The sequence below is a fragment of the Prosopis cineraria genome, unplaced genomic scaffold (assembly GCF_029017545.1).
Source record: "Prosopis cineraria cultivar Desert tree isolate PC_DT_omini unplaced genomic scaffold, ASM2901754v1 PC4, whole genome shotgun sequence".
Classification (NCBI taxonomy): Eukaryota; Viridiplantae; Streptophyta; class Magnoliopsida; order Fabales; family Fabaceae; genus Prosopis; species Prosopis cineraria.
In genome coordinates this window covers 5,300,106-5,304,763 of record NW_026555335.1, presented here as the reverse complement: position 1 = coordinate 5,304,763, position 4,658 = coordinate 5,300,106, and positions in this window count along the sequence as shown.

Genomic DNA, 4,658 nt, shown 5'->3' with positions numbered 1-4,658 from the left:
CCACTCATTAGGTATAATAAGGGCTTATCACGTGGTAATAATTAACCAGACAGAAATTTCTAATAATACCATATATTAAAATACCCTAACAAGTCATGCATTATTTAAATATCCAAACAAGAATATAACCGAATAATAATATCTCATCTTGATAAATAAAAATAAATTTTTAACCCACTTGGCAATAATTTCAAATAAGTATGTAACAGTATTTATTTTTAATAATTTATAATTCACAATTTTTTCAAACAATAAAATAACACATAACTAATCACACACACACCCATCACAACACATTAATAATGGTTACCTTGTATCTTGAACAATAAGTTTACCTTCACAACTTCTCTTTCACCACTCTCTTTATCAATATAATCTATATAATTATTCCATAATACTATATATTAATTTTACATTAAAATTAATAAATAACTCTAATTTAAAGAGTTAGAAAGTCTTAGGCTTAAGATTCATATTAACACTAATTTACGATTTATGCCTCATTTAAATTTTTAAATTCTTTTTCTAAAATTTTCATACCCTAATAAACTATATTCAAGCCTCATATCACTTCTAGTATAGCAATTTTATCTTTTTATATTCTAAAAAATTCATCTAAAAATAAATTAAAAATTTTAAAATTACCCTAAAGCCTCAAATTCTATAGCCTTAGAAATACATATTTATATTTAAATAAATATTTAATAATCAGAAGTTCAGCCCTACATCTCAGATTCAACATAAATTCAACCATATAGATCTACAGTCTAACTCAAAAATTATTAAACATGAGTTTCAACCTCAAGAAAATATTCTATAATATTTATTATATTCCTAAAAACTTTAACCTGTATTTTTAATCTATCATATCATCAGATTAACTATACTATAGAAAAATTTTAATTAAAATATTTGCTCTACTCTACAAAATAATCATATCATTAGAAAGCTAATATTATTTAGGAAATAACTACAAAATTAATTTTGTAATTAAATAATTTTTTAAATGCTAATATAAACAGGATAGTTGGGGTATATCTAAAGAAAAAGAAAATAAAACCTCTTGCATGAGAAGGTGGAGTAACGTGAAAGGGAGAGAGAGAGATGGGAAAAAATAATATAAAAATAGGATTGTCAGTCCCATAATTATATTATTAAAAAAACTATAGATTTAAATTTAATTATTTAAATCTTTAGGTCATTAGTTATAATTTTCACAAATTGCTCAATACCCCCTTTTTGCCTCAACTAATGTGTGTGCTTCTCTTTTATACATGAGGGAGCACTTTCTCTTCCCACATCTAACGGATATGGGACCTATAAAAAAGCCTTCTCTCTCTTTCTTTTTAACTTATACATACACAAAATTATTTTTATATTTTAAATCTTAAAATTATATCTTAACTAAACATTTCTTATGTGATTTTAAATCTAAATTTTTAATTCATAATTAAATGCCTAACCATAATATTATTTCTAAATAACCTTAAATAATATAAATTTCTATTATTATCATTTTTTTATCCTCAATAGAACCTAAGTTTCACAATTTTTTTATTATCTAAAAATCAGGATGTTACATCCATCGCCTTAGAGGTTACAGATTTAAAGGGCCCTATGATCCCCAATGCATAGTCATTATCCATGACTCGGGAGTTGTTATTAGCTAAGGAAATCGCATCTTTCAAGGAGTCTTCTTGTAGAAAGCTTCATAATTGGCCTCAATCCTCGTCACTTAGGCTAAATGGGTGAAGCATCTTCAACCTGCCTACCAGACTCCTTAGGAGGAGGTAGGCTTGTTCAACTTGATTCAACTCTCCTTTGTCAACATCAACATCCTTAGCACTCTTCTCGAGGCCTTACTCTACTTCTAGTCTCCTAACTACAATGCCTTCTTGTTCAAGATAAGCCTCATGACTATCACCCTCTTAGATGTGTTTATATTCTTAGGGCTACCCATCATAGCAGAGGAGGACTTCTTCTATATTCTTGCCACCGATCCAGACTACCCCACCCTAGACGTTAAGGTTGAAGCTGATGTGAAGGCATCTGGTTCGTATACTTGGTTAGGGCAAGCTTTCAAGCATGAGGATATCTTGGCCAGGGCATTAGGGAATGTTAACCATCTTGGTCATGTTAAGGGTGTTGACTTTGGCATCACGAAGAAACAATATTTTGGCAAGATAAAAAAGCAAATATAAGCTTTATCCAAGATCTAAGAGCTGAAAGGAGAGTAAAAAGTTATAAAGGAGCAGTTGCAAGCCTAAATAGCTCTAATTGACATGCTGGTGAAGGAGTAAATCCTTAAGAGGATTTTAGGTGAGCTTAGTCTTAACTGAAAAGATAGCTACATAATCCCTTCAGAAAAACTACCTGAGGTAATATGTTTTATCTTATAAATTTTCTTAAACTTTTTTTTATATTAAAGACTAACTGACATTATTTATTTAAGGTGAGAACGGTTAAAACTATCCAGCAAATAATCCTTCATGCAAAATGATTACAACAGGGTGCATGTACAACGTTCCTAAGGGCACAATCCATAACCATATCATTTGGCCTAATTGTGTGAGGGTTTCTTTGCTTGTTGCAATCAACCTCAAGTATCCATTGTCTATTCTTATTAATGGCGCATAGATAGTAAGAGATGTAATGAAGAGTTTTGCTGTCTGGTTTAGCCACCTTGTAATGATGGACCCAAAGCCATCAAAGGACCCAATACTTTCAAAGAAAAAGGTATGGTTTAAATATTTTTTTAGAATCTTGTAATATAATGATACATATCTCATTTTTTTATTATACAGTTGAGGGGTAAGAGCAACCTAAATATCAAGTCAGGCCATACCAAAGAGTCAACCATGGTTTCATAGCATTCAGGGCTGGTGCTTGTTATAGAAAACAAATACAATGGCTCTTTAGAGACTTATGTGATGAAAATGAGGATGGCATGTTAAGTGGTGCTTGGGGATGTCATTAATTTTAATGATAGGCTATATGACAGACCAACTCATTTGAAGCTGTGTGGGATGAAATTTTAAATAAAATCCTCAAGGATGAAATGAAAAGTGCTAGTTTGACGAGCTTTTACTTAAGGTAAGTTTTCAATAACGCTCGATTAATTACACACACACACACACACCTACCTGTGTGTTTTGTTTAACTAGTTTATTTTTATACCCAAGTCACCTTTATACCATATTCATAACCTTGGAAGCCTCAAGTTGAGGTTCAAGCTAATTAATTACCATGACGTCTCTCCTTGCAATGCTATTACTCAAGAAGCTCTTAGAGATCAAGTAGGAAATCTTTCAGATCAATTCAAAGACAGGGAAGTAGATAAGGATACTTTATTTCTCACTCCTTATTCCCAAAGGTAAGCTACTTTCTAGTTTTTTTTTAATACAAGTGAACATGATTTACATTTACTTGTTTGCTAACACTTGTTATTTGTTGTTAAGGGGTACTAGATAGTTATTGTGGTTAATCTTGTTGTTCTAAAAATATGATATCTCAATCCTCTTAATGAAAAACCATGCAACATGCTAGATATAGTAGAACTTTTCAACAAGTAGATTGACTTTTTTTTACTTATTATTTTAATTTCTAGACATACACACGCGCGCAAACACGAACACAATTTCTCACATTTATTCTTTACTTCATTCTTAAAGCAGTGGTATTGCATCGCACTACAACCAACAAGATCTTCTCTCCTAACTTAAGAGTATCGGATTCTTTTAAGAAATTGGTCATAGTTAAGATATTCATTTAATTGGCTAAGTTTTTAATCAAGAAACCATATCTTGTTATATCATTTCATTGATATGTGGTTTTTTATAGTGTACACTCCAGCCAGATCAGAGCAATGATTATGGTTATTACTTAATGAGATTCATGAAGGACATCATCATCCATGCCCATATCACATTACCTAACAAGGTATATATTACATTTAATTACATTTAAATTATAAATTATAATCAACTTTTGTTAGTTAGCTGACAACTTGAATTTGTTATGACTCTTTGCATACAGTACTTTGAGGACATCTATTGCATTTGATATGCAGTTGTGCATATAGAAGAAGTCTTTGAAAAGGTGGCTCAAGCTATGTTCAACATGTAGATAGGGGCAGTGGTTAGACCCAATAATTAGTTTAGGGGTGTGTGTGTGTAATTTACACATCCATTTTTTGGCCAATTTTTATGTCTTAGGCCATTTAATTTTGAAATTTTAGTTTGCAAATTAGCCAAGATTATAGATTTGTCTGGGTAAAGGATAAATGAATTTTAATGTATTTGGATAATAATTTTAATAGAAATAATGATTGATTTGATTCTATCTATTGGATGATTGTTATTTAATTGTTTTTTGTGTAAATTTGCGAGGGGCTGCCTTTCTTTAAAAAAAATACTATAAATACTTAATGGTTATTTCAAAATAACTTTCAGGTATTCATAAATTTGATGAATAGTTTATAATAGCTATTAAGTATTCTCAAGTACCTGGTGTTCCCTTACTTGACAATTAATAATTGTCAAATATTGGCTTCTAGGTTTGGCTTTTAGCTAGGTCAAGTTATGGTAAATTTTTACTAGACCTAGCCTGATTTTTTATCATAAATACTTGATAATTATTTTATAATAACCGTAAAGTAT